Source organism: Pongo abelii, chromosome 10 (assembly GCF_028885655.2).
Source record: "Pongo abelii isolate AG06213 chromosome 10, NHGRI_mPonAbe1-v2.0_pri, whole genome shotgun sequence".
NCBI classification, from domain to species: Eukaryota; Metazoa; Chordata; class Mammalia; order Primates; family Hominidae; genus Pongo; species Pongo abelii.
This window is the reverse complement of record NC_071995.2, coordinates 91,777,624-91,803,417: the sequence shown is the minus strand read 5'-3', so window position 1 is coordinate 91,803,417 and position 25,794 is coordinate 91,777,624. Positions and strand designations below refer to the sequence as shown.

Genomic DNA, 25,794 nt, shown 5'->3' with positions numbered 1-25,794 from the left:
GTTAGATATTCCTACCCCAATTTTTTTTTTTTTTCTTAAGGCAAGGTCTTGCTCTGTCACCTAGGCTGGGGTACAATGGTGCCATCACGGCTCATTGCAGCCTCAAACTCCTGGGTACGAGCAATCCTCCTGCCTCAGCCTTGTGAGTAGCTGGGACTACAGGCGCATACCACCTTGCCCGGCAATTTTTTTTTTTTTTAATTTTTAAATTTTTTGTAGAGATGGGGTCTTGCTCTGTTCATAAGGCTGGCCTTGAATTCCTGGTCTCAGGTGATCCTCCTGCCTTACAGGCATGAGCCACCATGCCTGACCGTACTGCATATTTTTTTTTTTTTTGAGACGGAGTCTCGCTCTGTCTCCCAGGCTGGAGTGCAGTGGCGCGATCTCGGCTCACTGCAAGCTCCGCCTCCCGGGTTCATGCCATTCTCCTGCCTCAGCCTCCGGAGTAGCTGGGACTACAGGCATCCGCCACCACACCCGGCTAATTTTTTGTATTTTTAGTAGAGACAGGGTTTCACCATGTTAGCCAGGATGGTCTCGATCTCCTGACCTCGTGATCCGTCTGCCTCGGCCTCCCAAAGTGCTGGGATCACAGGCGTAAGCCAAAGCGCCTAGCCTGTAATGCATATTTTTAAAAAGTAGAATTTAAATTAACTAATGAATATAAAAAGCCAGAACAGTGCCATGTTCTTGTATAAATTATGTATTGTATAAATTATATATTGAAACAGTGTTTGATTGTTTTGTAGTCTGTTTGTAGAATGAATGAAAGAAGGAGGGTCTTGTGTTAAGATGTTGATGATATCTCTGACTAGAATCATAGACAACCTGTTTAAAGCCTTAGATTTCTGCCAATTAGTCCTAAAAATGAAAGCACAATGAATACAAGATAGATCATGTGTTGATCTTTCTGGTTAATGTGGAAACACAAGTTTTAAAAATGAGGTATATTTTACATACAGGAAAATGCACCGATTTTAAGTGAATTTGTCAACAAATTTGGACAAATGATTACACTCATGTGATTGTCACCCAAGTCAAGATATGTATAGAACATTTCCCTCACCTTGAAAGTTCCTTCATGTCCCTTTGTGGTCAATATCTGCCTTCTGCAGAGGCAACCATTGTTCTGATTTCTGTCACTAGTTCCTAAACTTTATACACATGAGATAATATAGAATATACTCTTTGGCTTCTGGGTTCTTTCAACCAAGCTGATGATTTTGAGATGTATCCATAATGTTCTGCGTATCAGTAGTTTGTTTCTTTTTATTGCTGAGTGTTGTAACCTCATTGTATGAACATATCACACTTTTTAATCCATTCTCTTGTTGCTGGACACTGGGGTCTATTACGAATAGATCTGCTATAAACACTCTTGTCCAAGTCTTTTGTTTGACTTAATTTCATTTTTCTAAGTACACACCAGTTTGCTCTGGCTGCTCCACATCTTCACCAACACTTGATATTGTTAGATTTTTTTTGAGATGGAGTCTCTGTCTGTCCCCCAGGCTGGAGTGCAGTCATGTGATCTCGGCTCACTGCAGCCTCCACCCCCCAGGTTCAAGCGATTCTCCTGAGTAGCTGGGATTATAGGTGTGTGCCACCATGCCTGGCTAATTTTTGTATTTTTATTTATTTTTATATTTATTTATTTATTTATTTATTTTTTGAGACAGAGTCTTGCTCTGTCACCCAGGCTGGAGTACAATGGCATAATCTTGGCTCACTGCAACCTCCTGGGTTCAAGTGCCTCAGCCTCCTGAGTAGCTGGGATTATAGGCATGCGCCACCACGCCCGGCTACTTTTTGTATTTTTAGTATGGACAGGGTTTTGCCATGTTGGCCAGGCTGGTCTTGAACTCCTGACCTCAGGTGATTTGCCCACCGCCTCGGCCTCCCAAGGGCTGGGATTATGGCGTAAGCCACCACGCCTGGTGATATTGTTAGTTTTTAAAATTTTAGTTACTCTGGAAACAAAAATCTTTACCACCTGATTAAGCCCAAGTGATTTGCAGCAGTTATTCTTTACTATTTTTTTTTTTTTTTTTTTTAAGACGGAGTTTTGCTCTTGTTACCTAGGCTGGAGTGCAATGGCATGATCTTGGCTCACTGCAACCTCCACCTCCCAGGTTCAAGCAATTCTCCTGCCTCAGCCTCCTGAGTAGCTGGGATTACAGGCATACACCACCATGCCCAATTAATTTTTGTATTTTTTTTAGTAGAGACGGGGTTTCACCATGTTGGCCAGGCTTGGTCTCGTACTCCTGACCTTAGGTAATCCACCTGCCTCAGCCTCCCAAAGTTCTGGGATTAGAGGCGTGAGCCACCGCGCCTGGCCTTCTTTACTATCTTGATTATTGTTAACTTTACAGTAAGACTTGAAATCAGAGCCAGGTGTGGTTGTGTGTGCTTGTAGTCCTAGATACACAGGAGGCTGAGGCAGGAAGATCGCCTGAGCTCAGGCGCCCAGGTGCGGTGAGCTACGATCATGCCACTCACTCCAGCCTGAGCGATAGAACGAGATCCTGTCTCTAAAAAAAATTAAAAAGAAAAAAAAGGCCGGGCGCAGTGGCTCATGCCTGTAATCCCAGCACTTTAGGAGGCCAAGGCGGGCAGATCACGAGGTCAGGAGATTGAAACCATCCTGGCTAACACGGTGAAACCCCGTCTCTACTAAAAACACACAAAAAATTAGGTGGGCGTGATGGCGGGCGCCTGTAGTCCCAGCTACTCCGGAGGCTGAGGCAGGAGAATGGAGTGATCCCGGGAGGCGGAGCTTGCAGTGAGCCTAGATCGCGCCACTGCACTCCAGCCTGGGCGACAGAGCAAGACTCCGTCTCAAAAAAAAAGAAAAAGAAAAAGAAAAAAAAAAGCTTGAAATCAGGTAGTGTGAGGCAGCTAACATTCTTTTCTAAAATTGTTTTGGCTATCCTACTTCCTTTGCTTTTTCTTATATATTTTAGAATCATCTTGCCAATTTCTGCAAAAATGTCTAGTGGAATTTTGAATGCGATTGCATTGAATCTATAGATCAATTTAGGGAGAACTGATATTTTAACATATTGTGACTTCCAATCTATGAACACAGTGTATCCCTCCATTTGTTTAGATATTTTTTTCCTCTACCATGCAAGAAATGTCAACCTCAGTTGAGCAGAAAAATACCCTGCTTGAAGTCTGCAAAGTCGAAATGATCTCTGATTCTGCAAAGTTTGGGACAAAATCCAATGATTCAACTTAATTTAATTTCTTTAAGGTCAACTTAATTTCTTCAGGTATTTATCATCAGTATATTTAAACAATCATTTTTAGAAAGGTCCTGATGGTGTGACACTTCCTAGGGTCTTAAAATGACCTTTCTCTATATCTTATCTTAAGAATTGAGGCCTGGAAAGGTTGTTTGTCTTATTTGTTTATAAATGATTCCAGCAGTTACTAATGAGAAAATCCTTGGAAACACATATTTGTTTCCACAAGACACTTGACCTTTCAGTTTAAAAATACCATCTTAACCTCATCAAATTATAGCTGCGTGCTAACTTGTTTTTATTTTATTGTAATCTGTAAAATTTACATTTATTGCCTAAACATTGATTTTCAGTCTAAGAGGGTCATTAGTCACAAATGTAAGATGTATTCTCAGTCTTCTTAAACACAATTCTAGTATGTTCTAGTTATTTAAAAAACCTTAAATAAAATAGAAACAAGAACAGTTGCCATAAAAAAGCAGCTTTTACCACTAAAAGTTATCTTTTTGGATAAAAAAAGGATTGGCAGATTTTTGATAATTGGAGAAATGGAATTGTGGTTTGAATTGTTTCTTTTTCTGCTTTTATAGAAGAAACTGAAAATTTCCATAAAAGTTTATGTGTTTTGTTTTTTTTTGAGACAGAGTCTCACTCTGTTGCCCAGGCTGGCGTGCTATGGTATGATCTCAGCTCACTGCAACCTCCGCCTCCTAAGTTCAAGCGATTCTCCTGCCTCAGCCTCTTGAGTAGCTGGGATTACAGGCACGCACCATCACGTCCAGCTAATTTTTGTATTTTCAGTAGACACAGGGTTTCACCATGTTGGCCAGGCTGGTTTGAACTCCTGACCTCAGGTGATCCACCCACCTCAGCCTCCCAAAATGTTGGGATTACAGGCGTGAGCCACCGCGCCCGGCCATATCTGTGTGTTTTTAAGGAACTTTCTAGTTAAGAGCTTTCTTCCTTCTATGAATTCAACTTTAGGAGAAGATACTTTTAATTGAAGTTTCAAAGACATATTTTTCTTATTTTTGAGATGGAGTCTCGCTCTGTTGCCCAGGCTGGAGTGCAATGGTTCAATCTCGGCCCACTGCAAACTTTGCCTCCCAGGTTCAAGTGATTCTTCCACCTCAGCCTGCCAAGTAGCTGAGACTACAGGTGCCTGCCACGACACCCAGCTAATTTTTGTATTTTTAGTAGAGATGGGGTTTTGTCACGTTCGCCAGGCTGGTCTCGAACTCCTGACCTCAAGTGATCCACCTGCCTCAGCCTCCCAAAGTGCTGGGATTACAGGTGGGAGCCACCACACCTGGCCTCAAGGACATCTTTTTCTTTTCTTTACTTTTTTGAGATGGAATCTTGCTCTTTTGCCCAGGTTGGAGTGCAATGGCATGATCTCAGCTCACTGCAACCTCTACCTCCCTGGTTCAAGCGATTCCCCTGCCTCAGCCTCCCAAGTGGCTGTGATTTCAGGCGTGTGCCACCACACCCAGCTAATTTTTGTATTTTTAGTAGAGATGGGGTTTTGCCATGTTGGTGATGCTGGTCTCAAACTCCTGACCTCAGGTGATCCGCCTGTCTCGCCCTTCCAAAGTGCTGGGATTACAGGAATGAGCCACCATGCCCGGCCTCAAGGACATATTTTTCTTAATCTGAGTCTAGTACAATTAAGTATAGAGTATAAGAACTTTAAAAAATCTTTTTAAATTCAGAGTAGCAGTTAGCAAACTATTTCTGTAAAGGGCAAGATAATAAACATATTGGGCTTTGGGAGCCACATGGTCTCTGTTATGAGTACTCATGGTAGAGACCATACACCAAAGCCAGCCTCAGAGGACATGTAAATGAGTAGGTATGGTTCTGCTCCAATGAAACTTTTTGACTAACACAAACAAGGGGTCAGAGTTGACTTCTCTGATTTATACGGTTTTGGGGGAATGAGCTATTATAAAGACTTTGGTAAAGGAAAACCATTCACCATTTACAGGAGGGCTCTCTAATGTCTTTTCAGGAAGCCTCAAAGTTAAACTCATCTTGAACCCAGGGTTAGTTGTCCATACAGCTCCAGCTGTGCCACAAATTATCTGAGTGAGTTGGGAGAATTTGCTTGATACTTTATGCTTCTATTTCTTAATTTGTTTCTTTTTCTTTAAATTTCTTTTAAATATTAAAAAAAATTTCTTATTGGGCAGCCTCTCGAGCCAGAGTAAGCTCAGAGACTCCCAATTTCTTAATTTACAAAAGGAGGATGATGATAGATTTGCCTCAAATGGCTGTTGTGAGGATTAAATGGGTAAACGCGAATAAAGTGCTTAGAATGCTGCCTGCCATGTGAGTTTTATGGAAGTGTTAGCTGATATTATTAGTAATCCACAATGAAAATAGAAATTAATCAAACTTTAATTTCAAGCATCTTTTATAAATTGAACAAAGGTTGGTGCTATCTTTGGGAGGCTGAGGCAAGCAGATCACTTGAGGTCAGGAGTTGGAGACCAGCCTGGCCAACATGGAGAAACCCCATCTCTACTTAAAAAAATACAAAAATTAGCAGGGCATGGTGGTAGGCACCTGCAATCCCAGCTACTTGGGAGGCTGACACAGGAGAATCTCTTGAGCCCAGGAGGTGGAGGCTACAGTGAGCTGAGACTGCGCCACTGCACTACAACCTGGGAGACAGAGTAAGACTCTGTCTCAAAAAAAAAAAAAAAAAACTCAAAAAAACAAACCCCAAAAATAGGTTGATGTTATGATCTGAATGTTTATGTTCCCCCAAGTTCATATGTTGAAACCTAATCCCCAATGTGAAGTATAAGAAGGTGGGTAATTAGGTTTTGAGGACAGAGCCGTAGTGAATGGGGTTAGCGCCCTTATGAAAGAGGCCCCAGAAAGCTCCCTCACCCCTTCCTGTGGGGTTATGGCAAAAAGGAAGCAGTTTATGAACTAGGAAGCAGGCCCTCACTAGACACCAAATCTGCCAGTACTTTGATCTTGGACTTCACAGCCTTCAGAACTGGGGGAAATAAATTTCTGTTGTTTATTATAGAAGTTCAAATAGACTAAGACAGTTGGAAAAATCATTTTTAGAATTAATATGTGGGAATGTAAAAGTAAATCGATCCAGCAACCCAGGCCATGCTTCTCTGTGGCAGCAATTGACTGATTAACAACTGCCTACGTCCATAGAGCATTTGTGTTCCAGCCCCTACACCCCCACCTAGCACAGTTTCTCGATTATCTAATCTGCCTGACTTCTGTAGGCATTTGGGTTTCTGACCCTCAGTTTAGAGAGACATACGTTAAATCTCATTGGTATTTAATAGGCCAGGCCAGATTAGGAACCTTGGTGGTCCTAGCATGGAGAAGAATATGATGTCTGTTTTCCAATCCCTACCTTCACCTGGCTTTTGTGTATTAAAACTAAAAACAATATTAAACTATACAAAAGTTCAGGCCAGTCCAACATAGTTCAGATTTTTTCCCTCAATGTGATTTTCTGAGTGTGTTTTTGGGAAGTAGGGAATTCTTTCCGAAGTAATTTTTTGGGTGCTGCTTTGCTGATGTCTAACTATGGACTCAGTCTGTCTCTGGGGGAGTCCTGGACACTTCCTTCCCTCCAACTTGCAGCATTTCTTTTTGCCTGGATTCCCTTGTACTCTTGCTCTGCATCCTCAGCCTGGAGTGTAATCTGAGCGCCAGCCTGTGTGACTGCAGCTGGGATACTCTTTGTTGCTTTCAATTCCCTCTCTTCCCAGGTCATAGGACCTGTTCTCCCTACCCATCTGCAGGACTAGATGCCAGACTTACGACTGCAAAAATAATTACAAGTCCCTTGGGCAGATGGGGCCAGGGCTCTGATATATTATATTAGCACAGGAGCTGAGCTAGATGGTTGTGCAGATGAAAATCTGCAGTGACTGGTTATGAGAGTGTCCCAAGAAGGCTTTGAATTTGATCATACCCAAGGCTAGAGTCTTTGCACCTGTTAGGGTTCATTCCTGTTCTCCAGATAAGGACACTGATGATCTCTCAGTAAGTGGTAGAGTCTGCCTTTGAACCCAGGTCTGTGTGGTTGGTTTTGATGCTTTGTTGGGGGATGGAACATGGGCAATCACTCTTGCCTGTGAAGACAGAACAGATCACAGAGAAGACTGCATGCTTGCTCAGCAGACTGTCCTTGCTAGCTTTGTCAGAACAATGGTATTAGTAACATGAGTCCTTTGGACTGTGATAAGGAAGAAGACATTTAAGGGTAACAGGTAAGATCTCTGAGTGCTTCTTTATTGCTCTTTCCTCTGACTTCTACTTGAGAAGTGTATTAGATTTCCTTTTCATTTTGTTTTCAACCTAGATTCTTGCAGAGAGAAGCAAACATAAGCAATCCTCTTGTTCTTGTTTCAACATGAAATGACAGTCATCAAACTGTAGGCTCCAGAGGAGCAGATTCCAAATCTGAAAGTTGTTAGCATGTTAGTCTGTTTGGGTAACTTAATTTACCTGGAGGAATCCTCCTGAAGTTTTCTTGAGCTGATTTTCCCATCATGATGAACTTTTTGAGCCGAGGAGGAAAAACGAGAAAGGCATACAAATGTGTGTGGGTGGCCCTATCCTAGGCTTACATTGTAGAACCTCCTGTGCATGGGGTTGTCCTTTACTTCTGTGCATTCTCTATGGACTGTAAGCTTCTCAAAGTCAGGGACTGCTGTCAGGGACTACTGTCTTCTTAATCTTTGCATCCTCCTCGCCTAGCACAGTGCCTGGCATACAGCAGGTGGCTAGGGATATTATGTACAAGTGAATGCATGCATGGAAGGTAAAGAAGCATAGAGGGATGAGAAGCAGAAGAAAAGGTCTATGGCCAGAAGCATTTTGGGGGCATCTAGGGAGGCAGTGCTAGTGAATAGTGGGCTATGGAGTCAGACTGCTCAAGATGACTTCCTGGCTCCACCTCCCCTTACTGCATAACCTTGGACAAAGTGCTCGACCTCTCCAGGCTCCATTTAAAAAATGCCTGTAAAGGCCGGGCGTGGTGGCTCACTCCTGTAATCCCAGCACTTTGGGAGGCCAAGGTGGGCAGATCATGAGGTCAAGAGATTGAGACCATCCTGGCTAACATGGTGAAACCTCATCTCTACTAAAAATACAAAAATTAGCTGGGCGTGGTGGTGTGCACCTGTAGTCCCAGCTACTCAGGAGGTTGAGGCAGAAGAATCGCTTGAACCCGGGAGGCAGAGGTTGCAGTGAGTGGAGATTGCATCACTGCACTCCAGCCTGGCAACAGAGTGAGACTCAGTCTCAAAAAAAAAAAAAAAAAAAAAAAGCCTGTAAAATGCTGAGAAGATGGATTGTGATGGTCTTCATCTTACGGGACTGTTATGAGATATTTACTGGGTTACATGAGGTATTTATTGTGTCCTGGCTTGGGTAGGGCATCATATTCCTAGGAGGCAATCTAGATTTTTGAGTATAAATGTGTAAGTTGTATTGAGTCAGAGATCTTAGAAGACTTTGATAGATGGCATGGAGGCTAGAAAAGTCCAAGACAGGCTGGGCGAGGTGCCTCATTCCTGTAATCCCAGCATTTTGGGAGGTTGAGGCAGGTGGATCACTTGAGGTCAGGAGTTCGAGACCAGCTCAGCCAACAGGGTGAAACCCCATCTCTACTAAAAATACAAAATATTAGCCAGGCGTGGTGGGAAGCACCTGTAATCCCAGCTACTCAGGAGGCTGGGGCAGGAAAATTGCTTGAACCCAGGAGACAGAGGTTGCAGTGAGCTGAGACTGCGCCATCGTACTCCAGCCTGGGCAACAACAGCAAAACTTTGTCTCAAAAAAAAAAAAAAAAAAAAGGTCCAAGACAGATTGGTGGGGCAGAGAGGGAAAAAATGAAAAAAGAAAAGTCCAAGATATGTGAGGATACTGAGTTCTGAAAAAGAGGTCGAAAATGGCTAGAAAAAGTTGAAAGTAGGAAATAAATAAAATTCTGATGGAATTGGCAGGGGAAAATGAGGGAACATAGTGGTTAGGCAGCCTATGTCCTGAGCATATAAAATTCCCCACAGTGAGCAATGGGGCATTTCCTTCAGATGACTTAGGGGTTTTTGGTTGGTATGATGCTTTTTTGTTGTTTTTCTTAAGGAAAATAGATGCCATCTTAAGTCTTTAGAAAATTAGTTAACCAATAGGTACATTTTAATGCCATTTAAAAATTTTAAGTTATTCTGAGTTTGAGAGTCATTTTTATTTCTTTCCATGAAACTTCCTGCAGTGGACAAGGGTAAGACTTTTCCAACCCTATCTTTAGATCTATTACTTAATACTATGTACCTGTTTTTCATTTCTAATTCATCATTTTTGACTACGTAATACATTCACATAATGCAAGAATCAACTCGGCCGGGTGCGATGGCTCATGCCTGTAATACCAGCACTTTGGGAGGCCGAGGTGGGTGGATCACTTGAGGTCAGAAGTTCAAAACCAGCCTGGCCAACATGGCGAAATCCCATCTCTACTAAAAATATAAAAATTAGCTGGTTGTGGTGGTGCGTGCCCGTAATCCCAGCTACTCGGGAGGCTGAGCCAGGATAATCACTGGAACCCAGGGGGTGGAGTTTGCATTGAGCCGAGATAGCGCCACTGCACTACGGCCTGGGCAACAGAGCGAGACTCAGTCTCAAAAAAAAAAAAAAAAAAAAAAATCAACCTGATATGGAAGTTATGCCTTGAGAGATTTTCCTCTCTCACCAGCTATCCACCCTGGTCCCTGCTCCTACCCAGGTTATCTTCCCAGTTCTCTAGAGAAGGGCCTTTGATTTGGTTTAAATATCTTGTTACAAGCAATGTAGCAATGTAACCCTATACATACAGCCATTTTATGTTTGCAGATATGTAAAATATTCAGCAGGTATCCTCCAGAAGTGAGATTTTTGGACCAAGGATAAACATATTTGTAATTTTGATTGACAATGCCAAATTACCCTCCTTAGGGACACATCATTTCACACTCCAGGTATGAGCCTGCCTGTGCCCCGCTCCCTCCCCAGCCTCCTGATGCGACATGTTGCCAGGCTAAGAGGTGAAATATTTTCTCAGCATGGCTTTAACTTGTGTTCTTATTATGACTGGAGTCAACGTGTTTAGTACGTGCGATTAGGAGCCATTTGTATTTTATTTCATGAGTTGTGCATTTATGTCAGTTGTGCATTTATGTCATTTGCTTATTTTTAAAAATTATTTTATTTTTTACAATTATTTATTTTTTGTTGTTTGAGTTCTAAAATACTCAGAACATTCATTTGTCAACTATTTGCTGATCAACTATGTTGCACCAGGCTCCACAAAGGCACAGACTAGATGGAGATGAATAGGATGCTGGCCCCATCTTCCAGAAGCTTACAGTCTAATGAGGGAGTCTCGCTTTGTCTCCCAGACTGGAATCCAATGGTACGATCTCTGCTCACTGCACCTCTGCCCCTCTGGGTTCAAGTGATTCTCCTGCCTTAGCCTCTCAAGTAGCTATGATTGCAGGTGCCCACCACCGTGCCCAGCTAATTTTTGTGTTTTCAGTAGAGATGAGGTTTCACCATGTTGGCCAGGCTGGTCTCTTAACTCCTGAGCTCAAGTGATCCACCCACCTCTGCCTCCCAAAGTGCTGGGATTACAGGCATGAGCCACTGCACCTGACCTTTTTTTTTCCCTAAAAAAAGAGAAAAACGTGTATGTCTCTATCTAGATCTAGGTCTATATGTAGGTCTAGATAGAGATTGAGATATATGAGTTCTCCGTTAGACTGTGAGCTTCTGGATCTGCTTTCTTTGAAATCTAGATCTAGATACAGATAGAAAGAAACAATACAGCTACCAAGCATTAAAGGTGTATGGAAGCTATCATGGGCCCAGCAAGGTGGTGAAGGCCCTAGCCAAGTTGAGTGGGCCTAGAAATCTGAGCGGACACTTTCTAGGCTGATCGGGAAGTGAAGAGCAGTCCAGGCTGAGGATGTCATAGGGCTCTCCATTCCCTGGGTCCTTAGTGCGGCACTCTGACCCTGGCAGTCCTCCCCACCTCTCCCCATCAGTGCCTGTCACTTTGTGAGTGATAAATACATGTTCCCTGAGTGCAGTAACTAAAGAAGAGTCTGACGCAAGAGCCCTGTTGAGGTGTGAGAAGGCAGGGGCGGTGGCACGGGCAAGGTCGTCCTCAGGGGTGGACGGTGGCAGCATCCTGCTCTTTCTCAACCTCTCCCCTCCTGGCAGGGAACCTTGGAACCTTCTTTGACTCTCCTCATGTTCAAGGAGCTGACCTGTCTCACTTGGGTTCCAGCTCCCTTCTCTTTCTTCCTGGTCCCTTTACTTCAGTTAAACCCCTTGTTCCACTGCTTTCACCCCACCGCCCCCCTCAATTTCTCTCTCTGTCTCTCTCTCTGGTGGCTGGCGTCTTTGCCTCATTCCCCAGACCAGTATGCTAGAGATAATCTTTACGTTATTTGTCTGAAAATTGAAGTCTTGCCTTATTCCCACCCCACAACACTCTCTGACTCTCTGTCTCTCTGTCTCGGTCTCTCTCTCTCCAAACTCAGAAAGACAGATGTGATATTAGTTTGCTAGGGCTGCTGTAACAAAGTACCACACATTGGATGGCTTAAAACAACAGACACTTATTCCCTCACAATTCTGAAGGTTAGAAGTCCAAAATCAAGGGGTTGGCATGAGACGCTCTCCCAGGCTCTAGGGGAGGACTGTTCGGGGCCTCTTCCCAGCTTCTGGGGGCTGTGCAATCCTTGGTCTTCCTTCACTTAGGGCAACACAACTCCAGCTCCCTCCTCCGCCTTTGCACGGCCATCTTCCTTCTGTGAGGATCCGTGGCAAAATCTCCCTCTCCAAATAAAAAGACCAGTCACTGGATTAGTGTTCTCCTGACCCCAATAAATCATTTGAACTGATTACATCTGTAAAGACCCTGTTTCCAAATACATTCACATTTACAGGTACTGGACTGCTGGTTCAGACTTTAACATATCTTTTTTGGAGTCACATTCCCACCAATAACAGATGCCCTACAATGGTATCTTGTTTGTCACTTTTCAAAGTTACACTCAATCCCCGTGGGAAGCAGCTTTATAATATCTGGCCAAGAACACACATTTTGGTGCAGATCTGAGTGGAGGTCCTGCTTCTCCTTTTGGACTTCAGCTCTCTAAACTTCAGTTCTCACATATGTAAAGTGGGAAAAGTAAGCCTACCTACCCCATGGTTGCTACATGTGATGTATTTAGCACAGGACCTGGCACATGGGGCATACTCCGGAAAACAATAGGCCTCCTAGTTACGCAAGCAGACCCTTTTCTTTTTTTCCTTCTGCCCTTGCACACAGTCACATGGATTTAGAGCAGAGAATGTCATCGGACTTGTGAGTCCCACCTGAATACTCACATACACAGGCCAACCCACTGTTACCACCTTAATCCCTCTGGACTAGAAGATGTCAAGTCAACTCAAGATTTATTCGTGAGACAAGTTGAGCTTTCTTTTTCCCGCATCCCTCCTTGTCTCAGTCCCATCTGTTTGGCAAGCTTAATGTGGCATAGGGGAAATGCTAACAAAACAAACTTTTGCCATCCTCAGTGGGATGTTCCTCTGCACACAGTTCCCTCCTCTCCTCTCCACTTTCTGTTTCTTTTGTAAACAGCCAAACTCCCGCCACCCCCACACACGACCCCAGGGTGGGACAGAAGTCCTCTGGCTTGAGTTTCCCCTGATTTCATGCTCTTTGATGTTGGCGTGGCTCTGAAGTAGCGGCTGGTAAAAAGAAACCACCATTTGTTGTTGAAAAAAAGAAAAAAGAAAAGAAAAAGAGAAAAAACCTGCTCTTTTATCTCTGTCCCCCTGTAAATCGCGGAAAGGTGGTATTGTGGAGAGAGAGAACAAGTGGGATTTTATCTTTCTGCCCCTGCCGTGCAGCCACGTGAACATCAAAGCTCTCAGGGCCCTGGGAGTGGTGGGAGGGAGGTAATGTGAGCAGAGACAAAGGTGCTCCCAGGGAGTTGGGCTGCTTTTGATGGTGGCTGGGCAGGAAGAGCAGGAGCTCCAAGTTTTAGCATGGACAGGGAGGCTCTAAGAGGCCTGAAGTGAAATTGATGACACCTCTCTGTAGTATTGGGAACAAGATGCTCTCTTTCCATTCAAAATGCTGGCTGCTAGCTGGACATGGTGGCTATGCCTGTAATTCCAGCACTTTGGGAGGCCGAGGTGGGTGGATCACCTGAGGTCAGGAGTTCAAGACCAGACTGAACAACATGGTGAAACCCTGTCTACAAAAATACAAAAATTAGCTGGGCATGATGGCAGGTGCCTGTAATTCTAGCTACTAGGAAGGCTGAGGCAGGAGAATTGCTTGAACCCGGAAGGTGGAGGTTGCAGTAAGCCTAGATTGTGCCATTGCACTCCAGCCTGGGCGACAGATCCAGACTCCATCTAAAAAAAAAAAAAAAAAAACCAAAAAAACGAAAAACAAACAAAAACAAAAACAAAATGCTGGCTGCCTACTGAATAGGGTAACAATGAGAGGCATGATAATATTAATAATTGCCATAGCCATCATTCTTTTTCTGGGCATGCAGAAGTACTTTACATACATAGTTTCACTGAGTCTACATCACAACCTTATGTTACAGTAATTGCTATCTTCATTCTGCATAGAGAAAAGGAGCCCTAAAGAGGCCCTGAGGTCATGCAGAAGCAGGATTTAAACCCAGGTCTGCTGACACCAAAGTTTTCTCTTAACCATTAAGCTCTATGGTCTAAGAAATGTTTCTTTTCTCTCGAGCCTAGGAGGCAGAGGTTGCATTCAGCTGGGATCATGCCATTGTGCTCCAGCCTGGGCAGCAGAGTGAGACCCTGTCTCACACACAAAAAAGAAAGTTTTCTTTTTTTCAACTTTTTCAATTGAAATACACATAACCCAAAATTTACCATTGTAACCATTTTAAATTGTACAGTTCAGTGGTATTAAAAACATTCACAATATTGTATATCCATCGCCAACATCCATCTTCAGAACTCTTTTCATCTTGTAAAACTGAAACTCTATACTCATTAAAAAGTAGGCTGGGCATGGTGGCTCATGCTTGTAATTCCAGCACTTTGGGAGGCCGAGGTGGGAGGATTGCTTGAGCCAGGAGGTTGAGGCTGCAGTGAGCCGTGATTGGGCCATTGCAGTCCAGCTTGGGTGACAGAGTGAGACACTGTCTAAAAAAAAAAAAAAGAAAAAGAAATAGCTCACCATTCTTCCCTCTCCCCAGTCCCTGGCAATCACCATTTCACCTTGTCTCTATGATTTTGACTACTCTAAGTATCTCATATAAGTGGAATTATATAGTATTTGTCATTTGTGACAGGATTACTTTACTTAGCATAATGTCCTCAAAGTTCATCTATGGTGTAGTATATGTCAGAATTTCATTCTTTTTTAAGGCTGAATAATATTCCATTTTATGGCTATAACATAGTTTGTTTATCTGTTAATCCATTGATAGACACCCAGGTTACTACCATGTTTTAGTTATTGCGAATATTGCTGCCATCAGCATGGTTGTATAAATATCTCTTTGAGATCCGACATTCAATTCTTTTGGGTATATACCCAGAAGTGGAATTGCTGGATCACATAGTGATTCTATTTTTAGGGGAACCACCATACTGTTTTACATAGTCGCTGCACCATTTCATTAAAAGTAATTGCAGTTTTTGCCATTACATTCAGTGGCAAAACTGCAATTACTTTTGCCCCAACCTAATACATTCCTGCTACCAGTGTACACGGCTTCCAGTTTCTCCACATCATCACCAACACTTGTTATTTTCAATTTTTTTGATAGTAGTCATTGTAATGGGTGTGAGGTGGTGGTATCTTGTAGTTTTGATTTTCATTTCCCTAATGATTAGTGTTGTTGAGCATTTTTTCCTGTGCTTATTGGCCATTCGTATATGTTCTTTGGAGAAATGTCTATTCAAATCATTTTTTCTTTTTTCTTTTTTTTTTTTTTTAGATAGAGTCTCACTCTGTTCCTCAGGCTGGAGTGCAGTGGTTTGATCTCTGCTCATTGTAGCCTCCAACTCCTGGGCTCAAGCGATCCTCCTACCTCAGCCTCCCAGGTAGCTGGGACTATAGGCATGCACCAACACACCTGGCTAATTTCCCTATTTTTTGTAGAGACGGGGTTTTGCCATGTTGCCCAGGCTGGTCTTGAACTCCTGGGCTCAAGTGATCCATTGGCTTCAAGTGATCTCTCCCAAAGTGGTGGGATTACAGGTATGAGCCACCACGCCCAGCCGTTTTGCCCATTTTTTAAATCAGGTTGTTTGTTGTTGTTATTAAGTTTTGGAAGTTCCGTATATATTTTAGATATTAATCCCTTATCAGATATATGATTTGCAAATATTTTCTCCCATTCTGTGGGTTGCCTTTTTGCTCTGTTAATATTGTCTTTTGATGCACACGTATTTAACATTTTCGTGAAGTCCAATATGTCTATTTTTTTATTTTGTTGCCTGTGCCTTTGGAGTCATATCCAAAAAAGTTGTTGCCAAATCCAATGTCATGTAGCCTTTGGCTTTCTTCTAGGAGATTTATAGTGTTAGGTCTTATATTTAGGTGTTTGATCAAATTTGAGTTAATTTTTGTATATGGTGTTAGATAACAGTCCAACTTCATTCTTTTACATCTGGATATCCAGTTTTCCCAGTACTATTTGTTGAAAAGACTGGGCTTTTCCCATTGAATAATATTGGCATCTATGTCAAAAATGATTTGGCTGTATATGAGAGGGTTTATTTTTGGGCTCTCCATTCTATTCCTTTGGTGTGTATGTCTGTCTTTATGCCAGTATTATGCTATTTTGGTTACTGTAGCTTTGTAGTATGTTTTGAAATCAGGAAGTATGAGTCCTCCAGCTTTTTTTTTTTTTTCTCAAAATTATTTTGGCTATTCAGAGTCCCTTCAGATTCCATATGAATTTTAGAATGGAACTTTCTATTTCTGCAAAAACCTCACAAGGATTTTGATAGGGATTGCAGTGAATTTGTAGATCACTTTGGGTAGCATTGACATCTTAACAATATTAAGTCTTCCAGTCCACAAATATAAGATATGCTTTCATTTACTTATGTCTTTTTTTTTTTTTTTTGAGACGGAGTCTCACTCTGTCACCCAGGCTGGAGTGCAGTGGGCACCATCTCGTCTCACTGCAACCTCTGTCTCCCGGGTTCAAGTGATTCTGCTGCCTCAGCCTCTCAAGTAGCTGGGATTACTGGTGCCCGCCACCACGCCTGGCTAATTTTTGTATTTTTAGTAGAGACAGGGTTTCACCATGTTTGTCAGGCTGGTCTCGGTCTCCTGACCTCAGGTGACCCGCGTGTCTCAGCCTCCCAAAGTGCAGGGATTACAGGCATGAGCCACCACACCTGGTCTTACTTGTGTCTTCTTTACTTATTTTCATTAATGTTTTGTAGTTTTCATTGTACATGTCTTTCACCTTCTTGGTTAAGTTCTTTCCCAGGTTTACTTTTTTTTTTGATGCTATTGTAAATGAAATTGTTTTGTAATTTTCTTATCAGATTGATAATTGTTAGTGTACAGAAATGCAACTGGTTTCTATGTGTTGACTTTTTAACCTGCCACTTTGCTGAATTAATTTATGAGCTCCAACAGGTTTTTTTTTTTTTTTTTTTTTGGTGTGGAATCTTTTTAAGTTTTTTACACTTAAGATCATATTATCTGCAAACAGAAATAATTTATACCTCTTCCTTTCCAACTTGGATGTCTTTTATTTCTTTTTCTTGCCTAATTGCTCTGGTTAGAACCCCTAGTACTAGGTTGAATATAAGTGGAGAGAATGGGCATTTTGTTTTTGTTTTTGTTTTTGAGATGGAGTCTCACTCTGTTACCCAGGCTAGAGTGTAGTAGTGTGATCTTGGCTCACTGCAGCCTCTGCCTCCCAGATTCAAGTGATTCTTCTGCCTCAGCCTACAGAGTAGCTGGGATTACAGGTGCATGCTATCATGCCTGGCTAATTTTTGTATTTTTAGTAGAGACGGGGTTTCACCATGTTGGCCAGGCTGGTCTTGAACTTCTGACCTCAGGTGATCCACCTGCCTTGGCCTCCCAAAGTGCTGGGATTACAGGTGTGAGCCATCGCACCAGGCCGAGAATGGGTATTTTTGTTTTTTTCCTCATCTTAGGGAAAAAGCTTTTTGACTTTCAGCGTTGAGTATGATGTCTGCTGTAGATTTTTCATATGTGGCTTTTATTATGTTGAGGTAGCTTTTTTCTGTTTTTGGTTTGTTGAGTGTTTTTATCATGAAAAGGTGGTGAATTTTGTCAAATGCTTTTTCTGCATCAGTTGAGATGATCATGTAGTTCTTTAACCCTTTCATTCTGTTAATGGGGTGTATTACACTGATTGATTTTCTCTCTTTTTCTGAGAGACAGGGTCTCACTCTCTTGCCCAGATTGGAGTGAAGTGGCACAATCATAGCTCACTACAGGCTCAACATCCCAGGCTTGAGTGATCTTTCCACTTCAGCCTACCGACCAGCTGGGACTACAGCTGTGTGCTATCATGCCCACCTTTTTTGTTGTTGTTTATTTATTTATTTATTTATTTTTCTGAGACGGAGTCTTGCTTCGTTGCCCAGGCTGGAAGTGCAGTGGCATGATCTTGGCTCACTGCAACCTCTGCCTCCTGGGTTCAAGCAATCGTTCTGCCTCAGCCTCCCGAGTCTGGGATTACAGGCACCCACGACCACACCTGGCTAATTTTTTTTTTTTTTTAAGGTGGAGTTTCACTCTTGTTGCCCAGGCTAGAGTGCAATGGCACTATCTCAGCTCACTGCAACCTCCATCTCCCAGGTTTAAGCGATTCTCCTGCCTCAGCCTCCCAAGTAGCAGGGATTACAGGTGCCGGCCACCATGCCTGGCTAATTTTTTGTGTTTTTAGTAGGGATGGGGTTTCACCATGTTGGCCAGGCTGGTCTCAAACTGCTGATCTCAGGTGATCCACCTACCTCAGCCTCCCAAAGTGCTGGGATTACAGGTGTGACCCACCATGCCTGGTCACACCTGGCTAATTTTTTTTCAGTATTTTTAGTAGAGATGGGTTTTACCATGTTGGCCAGGCTGATTTCAAACTCCTGACTTCAAGTGATCCGCCTTCCTTGGTCTCCCAAAGTGCTGGGATTATAGGCATGAGCCACCAAGCCCGGTCATGCCCAGCTAATTTTTTAACTTATGTAGAGATAGGGTCTTATTATGTTGCCCAGGCTGAACTCCAGAGCTCAAGTGATTCTCCTGCCTTAGTATCCCAAAGTTTTGGGATTACAGGCATGAACCACTGTGCTCGGCCAATTCATTTTCATATGTTGAACTGTCCCTGCATTCCAGGAATAAATCCTACTTGCTCATAGTGTATAATCCTTCTACTATGCTGCTAAATTCAGTTTGCTAATATTTTGCTGAGGATTTTTGCACACATGTTCATAAAGGATATCGATCTGTAGTCTTCTAGTGTTCTTGGCTTTGGTATTAGGGTAATGCTGGTTTCATAGAATGATTTAGGAAGTGTTTCCTCCTCTTTAATTTTTAAAGAAAAGTTTGAGAAGGATTGGTATTAGTTGTTTAAATGTTTGTTAGAATTTACTAGTGAAGCCAACAGGTCTAGGACGTTTCTTTGCTGGGAGATGTTTGATTACTGATTCAGTCTCCTTACTAGTTATCAGTCTATTCATATTTTCTGTCTTCTCATGATTTAGTTTTAGTGGGTTTTGTGTTTCTCATAATCTTTCCATTTTATCCAGGTTATCCTATTTGTTGACATACAATTGTTCACAGGACTCTCTTACAATCCTTTTTATTTCTGTAGAGTTGGTAGTAATTTTCCCATTTTCATTTTTGATTTCAGTAATTTGAGTCTTCTCTCTTTTTTTTAGTCCATTTAGTTAAAGGTTTGTCAATTTCGTTCGTCTTTTCAAAGAGCCAACTTTTGGTTTTATTAATTTTCCCTTTTGTTTTCCTATTTTCTATTTCATTAATCTCTGTTCTAATCTTTGTTATTCTCTTCCTTCTGCTAGCATTAGGTTTTGTTTGTTCTTTTTTTCTAGTTTCTTATTTGTAAAGTTAGGTTGTTGATTTGAGATCTTTCTTGTTCCTAAATTCAAACACTTATAGCTATAATTTTTCCTTTTAGCACTGCTTTTGCTATGTCCTGTAAGTTTTGGTTTGTTGTGTTTTTGTTTTTGTTCTTCTGTAGTTTCAAATTTTTGTTGCAATTTTTTCTTTGATCTATTTGGTTTTTCATTGTTTTTACTGTATTTATTTTTATTTTATATATATTTTTTAAAAATAGAGGTGGAGTCTCACTATGTTGCCCAGGCTGGTCTTGAACTCCTGGGGTCAAGCGATTCACTTACCTTGGCCTCCCAAAGTGTTGGGATTATAGGCTTGAGCCACTGCACCCGGTCTTTTGATTATTGATATATTGTTTAATTTCCACAAACTTGGGAATTTTCCAGTTTTACTTCTGTTATTGATTTCTAACTTCATTCTATTGTGCTTAGAGAAGACGCTTTATATAATATCTATCTTTTTTTTTTTTTTTGAGATGGAGTTTTGCTCTTGTTACCCAGGCTGGAGTGCAATGGCGTGATCTTGGCTCACCACAACCTCTACCTCCGAGGTTCAAGAGATTCTCCTGCCTCAGCCTCCCGAGTAGTTGGGATTACAGGCATTCACCACCACGCCTGGCTAATTTTGTATTTTTAGTGGAGACGGGGTTTCTCCATGTTGGTCAGGCTGGTCTTGAACTCCCAACCTCAGATGATCCACCCACCTTGGCGTCCCAAAGTGCTGGGATTACAAGCATGAGCCACCGTGCCAGGCCTATAATATCTATCTTTTAAAATGTATTGAGACTTAATTTGTGGCCTAACGTATAGTCTATTCTGGAAAAATGTCTCATGCACTTCAGAAGAAAGTATATGCTGTTGTGTAGAGTGTTCTGTATATGTCTGTTAGCTCTAGTTGGTTTATTATGTTGTTTAAGTTCTCTCTCTCCTTGCTTATCTTCTGTGTGGTTGTTCTATCCATCATTATTATTATTATTGAGACAGGGTCTTGCTCTGCTGCATAGGCTGGAGTGCAGTGGCACGATCACAGCTCACTACACCCTTGATCTCCTGGGCTCAAGCAATCCTCCCACTTCAGCCTCCTGAGTAGCTGGACTATAGGCATGTGCCATCATGCCCAGGTAATTTTTTTTTTTAGTAGATACAGGGTGTCAGTATGTTTCCCAGGCTGGTCTCAAACTCCTGGGCTTAAGCAGTCCTCCCACCTTGGCCTCCCAGAGTGCTGGAATTACAGGTGTGAGCCACTGTGCCTGGGCATGTTACTAAAACTTTCTGAATCTCAGATTTTTATCTATAAAATGAGAATGTCCACAGATATAGGACTGTTGTAAAGATGAAATTAAATAAAATATTTGTAGCAGGTAAGATGGTTTTGGCTATAAGAAACAGAAAACTCCATTCAAATTTACTTCAACGTGAAAATTCACTATCCCACATATTAAGAAGCCCCAAGGAAGACCAATTCCAGTCTTGGTTAGTCCAGTGGCTCAAAAATGTTATCGGGAATCCAGAATCTTCTTTCTTCTCTGCCATGTTTGGTGTGACAAATTTTGTCTTTAGCCAAGCCAGCTGCTCTCATGATCACAAAATGGCTGCTGTAATTCCAGACGTCACATGTAGATGCAAAAAAAGAGTGTGCTTTTTCTCATCTCTCTCTCTTTCCATGAGGGCCATTGGCATTCATCTACACTCTCAGATGTCTCTACTAACATAGGCTTCATCAGAGGCATCACATAGCTCTTTTTAAGAGCATAAACCCTTTCCTTTTGGAATCTCTTCTTCTGCTCCCACCTCCCAGCCATGTTATACAGTCATGTCTAATTAATCACTGGCAAGAGGACTAGAACCACCCTGCAGACCTTAGACCAATCAGGTTTTACTGCTGGGGAAACTTGGGAGAGAGTCTCCCTTTTGTGACACTTGTGGGGAAGTGTGAATGCTGCTAGTTCAACACTGGACATATTGTACCACAAAAGGAGGGGAGATCTGTTGGGTAGGCACTTACAAAAATATCCTGTGATCCTTTTGTAGTTCATAAGCATGATAATTGGGTTTTCATGCTCATGTGTGAGCTGTACCTCCCTTAAACCTTGTTATGATGTTGATACATTACCCGTCTGACAAGAACTTTCAAAAAAACTCTAAAAAAGAAAAAAAAGAATAAAATAAATAAATAAGAATAAATAAATAAGAGTAAAATAAAATAAGAATAAAATAAAATAAAATAAAATTTTAAAGATCCTGCAGATTATGTGCCAAGTGCCCTGCATAGAGCCTGGCAGCTGTGTGGGCTCCGATCTCTTCCATTCATTTGTATGAATGAGGAGAGGTGGCTCATTTTGATTAGTTAAGTTTCCAATTATGGGTTGTTTTAAAAAAGGTATATTGTGATGCCTTCATGAAACGCAAAAACTCAGTGAAAAAAGAGTAAGGCTGGAAACCTTGTAAAGCAGGTCCCAGGCCAGTTTTTTCAAGAGGGTTGTATAAGCATTTTATTTATTTATTTATTTTTTAAAGACAGGGTCTCACTACGGGATCTCACTATGTTGCCTACGTTGGTCTTGAACTCCTGGGCTGAAGCAATTCTCTTGCCTCAGTCTCCCAAGTAGCTGGGACAACAGGTGTGCACCACTGCACTCAATGGTTTTGTAAGTCTTGACTCCATAAAACAACTTTAGTTACTTAAAAGTACTTGGTGATATACGAGTAAATAAATATAGTTTTCAAATATGACATTCCAGGCAAGTTCTTAGTTGTATAACTAATGTTTTCAATGAAATCCCAGTAAAATTAAGTCCCAGATATGTCCTTATTGCATCTACGGAAATAACTATATTGGTATGAAAAGATGAATATTCATTAAGAGTTTCCAGATTCTGGAGGGGTTAGGCTGGAAGAATATGATATCATTTATAAATGTTTCATTTCCATTTACAAAAACAGAGTCTACTAAATTGTTATGGGTTATAGATAAAAGAAAAAAGAAAGGGCTTCTGTATATTAAAACATCAATAATCTCACAGCTGCAGATGCTGTGAAGAAGAATAAAAATAATTTGTAAAAAGAAAAAGAAAAAAACGAGTAATACTCCCCTCGCCCACCATAAACTACAATCATTCCTCATCAGTTCATTTAGCCCTACGTAATTAATTCTTGTTTCACTGGATCTTGGGTTAGCATTTTCATGACTCCATTTGTTTCTTGCCTAGAGTTCTGGAAATCCTTACTCAGTTTGCTGGTATGGTCTCAAAATTGTTTAAGTGATGCCATTAGCAGCACATACCCCAAAATACCCAACATAGTCCTTTTCCACGGGTCTCTGAGACAGTCCTTTGTTGAAGAGGAAACATTTTCAAGGAAGCATCAGAGTAAAACAAAAAAACTACCTCTAGATGACAAAAGGTTTAAAATACTGTGCTTAATGTATTACTGATAATTTTCAAAAGCAAAAGTTCTGATAAGAATTTATTCCAATAAAAATGCAACTGGTAAGAAAATTTGGTTGCTTCTGTGGCATGCCAAAAAGAAAATAAAGTCAGTTCAAAAAATTTTAGCTAAAATAATTAAAAACATAATGATTAGCCCTTTTTCAAAGAAGACAGGCCAGGTGCAGTGGCTCATGGTTGTAATTCAAGCACTTTGAGAGGCTGAGGCAAGTGGATCACCTGAGGTCAGGAGTTTGAGACCAGCCTGGCCAACATGGTGAAATCCTGTCTCCACTAAAAACACAAAAAATTAGCTGGGCATGGTGGTGGGCGCCTGTAATTCCAGCTACTCGGGAAGCTGAGGCAGGAGAATCTCTTGAACCCAGGAGGCGGAGGTTGCAGTGAGCCAAGATCGCGCCATTGGACACTAGCCTGGGTGACAAGAGCAAAACTCCCTCTAAAAAAAAAAAAAAAAAAAAAAAACTTACAATGATTAGCTCTATTTTTAAAGAAGACAGGCCAGGCTCGGTGGCTCATACTTGTAATCCCAGCACTTTGGGAGGCCGAGGCAGGCAGATCACCTGAGGTCAGTAGTTTGAGACCAGCCTGGCCAACATGAAATCCTGTCTCTACTAAAAATACAAAAAAATTAGCCAGGCATAGTGGCACACACCTGTAATCCCAGCTACTCGGGAGGCCGAGGCAGGAGAATTGCTTGAACCTGGAAGGTGGAGGTTCGAATGAGCCAAGATTGCACCACTGCATTCCAGCCTGGGCGACAGATGGAGATTCTGCCTCAAAACAACAACAACAACAACAACAACAACAACAAAAGACAGTGAACATTATATCTAATTTGTAAAAATGGATGAACATAATCTTTCCAGGGAAAAAATTCTTGAGATGTAACGTAATAATGCTGAAACATAATATAACATGAATTTGCTAGGTAAGAATATAACAAAAATCTATCAAGAATGTCAAGTAAAGAGAGTTCGTGGTCCTCAGTAGTTCTTAGACATCTGTTTATTAGTAAAATTCTGTAAGTGATGTCAATCCCCAATTGAAAACCACTGCCCTAGAAGATACTAGATTCAAATTAAATAAGTAAAGCTGTGATCAAGTTAACACTTAGAAAACAACTGAAATTGGGCCAGGCACAGTGGCTCTCATCTGTAATTCCAGCACTTTGGGAGGCTGAGGCAGGGATGATCACTTGAACCCAGGAGTTTGAGACCAGCATGGATGACAGAGTGAGACCCCCTTTCTATTAAAAAAAAAACAAACTGAAGTCATGAGTGATGACACTGTAGTGTCATTGTCTAATATGGCAAAGCAGCACTAGGGCCCTAATAAGGAGAAATGTGTCATGAACGGCGAGGACACTGCAAAGCTCTGGAAAATGCCCATATAGCATACAGTTTCTGAAATATACTAACAACATGCAACATATACCAATTTAACCTAGGAAAGGCTGAGCATCTCTTCTGATTTCACGAGTCTTTCATATGGTTCATCAATAGTAATCCTGCATGTAAACCTAATTATTTCTAACACTTCTCTTTTCAAAAGGCTAAATAGTAAGTCTTTGTGATTTTCCAGGGGCCCCCTAGGAAATCCCAAAATAGCTTTAGTAGCAAAAAAAAAATCCTGAAATCTTCATTTTATTTTATATTTAGAATTCCATTTTAGGGAGGCAAAAACCAGACACTGTCAGGCAATTTGAACACTTATGACAGGCATCGGATCTAGGTGTCTAAAAAACTATTTGGGAGCTGGGTACAGTGGCTCACACCTGTAATTTCGCACTTTGGGAGGCTGAGGCTGGTGGATCACCTGAGGCCAGGAGTTCGAGACCATCCTGGCCAACATGGGGGTGAAACCCCGTCTCTACTAAAAATACAAAAATTAGCCAGGCATGGCGGCATATGACTGTACTTCTAGCTACTGGGGAGGCTGAGGCAGAAAAATTGCTTGAACTGGGGAGGCAGAGGTTGCAGTAAGCCGAGATCGTGCCACTGCACTCCAGCCTGGGCAACAAAGCGAGACTCCGTCTCAAAACAAACAAACAAACAAAAAACAAACCCAAAACAAAACAAAAACTAAAACAAAACTCTTTGGCTCCTCATTTCTAAGTGACAATAAAGTATTTAAAAAGTAAACATAGAAGGTAACATGACTGTAAGGAGCCTTAGATCTTTCCTAAGTGAGAAACTTTTGTTTTCTTGAATAGTCAAGGAGATAATAATAAATTCAGCATAAACCATTGAAGGCTATTCCAGTAAAACACAGAACCTTTGCTGTCTACGCCGATTACATAAGAAAAACAAAAAGCCCTTCATCTTGTAGATGAAGGCAATAAACAGTAACCAAGGGAACGAGTCTGTCAAAATTGAGCAAAATTTGACAGCATTCATAGCCTTTCAGACTCACTGTTTGCACAAGCCATAACCCGAGGCAAACAAAATTGTGAGACTAATGAATCAATGAAACACAAATTTATATTTTCTATAATCTTAAGTATTAAGTAGAAGTAACGGTAGCTTGTTCAATCAAGAAACCTGTTTAAGAAGTACATGCCAAAGTAGAATTAAAATACTAGCAGGTATTATATTTAATGCTGATAAATCAGAATGTATCTAGCTAATCTGATTATCAGCTAATCTGTAGCTGTTTTTATTAAACCAAAATTATTTAACTAGTCTTGGTTGCTGAAGACTTACCTAAATTTTGTGAACTTGAAATCTTAAAACATTTCCATGTTACTTTCTATAAAAATTACATTGAAAATATTAGAAGTTCGATTTCCTTATTTTCTAGCAATTCTAGAAACAATTAATACAAACATTTATCTCTATAAGCTAATCAGAATAGAGCTCCTTTAATTTCAGAGATTTTCTAACCCAATTTATTAATACCAACAAGAGGTGAAAATTATTATGTGA

At 41.4% G+C, this 25,794-nt stretch overlaps 2 non-coding genes across 2 annotated transcripts; one reads left to right on the top strand and one right to left on the bottom strand.

The window, feature by feature from the left end:
- Window positions 1–21,079: 21,079 nt before the first annotated feature.
- On the bottom strand, window positions 21,080–21,159 carry LOC112135972 (small nucleolar RNA SNORD74). The gene has a single exon (XR_002917188.1). It is a non-coding gene; the product is annotated as a small nucleolar RNA SNORD74 (small nucleolar RNA).
- A 284-nt stretch (window positions 21,160–21,443) lies between these two features.
- On the top strand, window positions 21,444–21,547 carry LOC112135995 (small nucleolar RNA U13). The gene has a single exon (XR_002917208.1). It is a non-coding gene; the product is annotated as a small nucleolar RNA U13 (small nucleolar RNA).
- The last annotated feature ends 4,247 nt before the right edge of the window (window positions 21,548–25,794 follow it).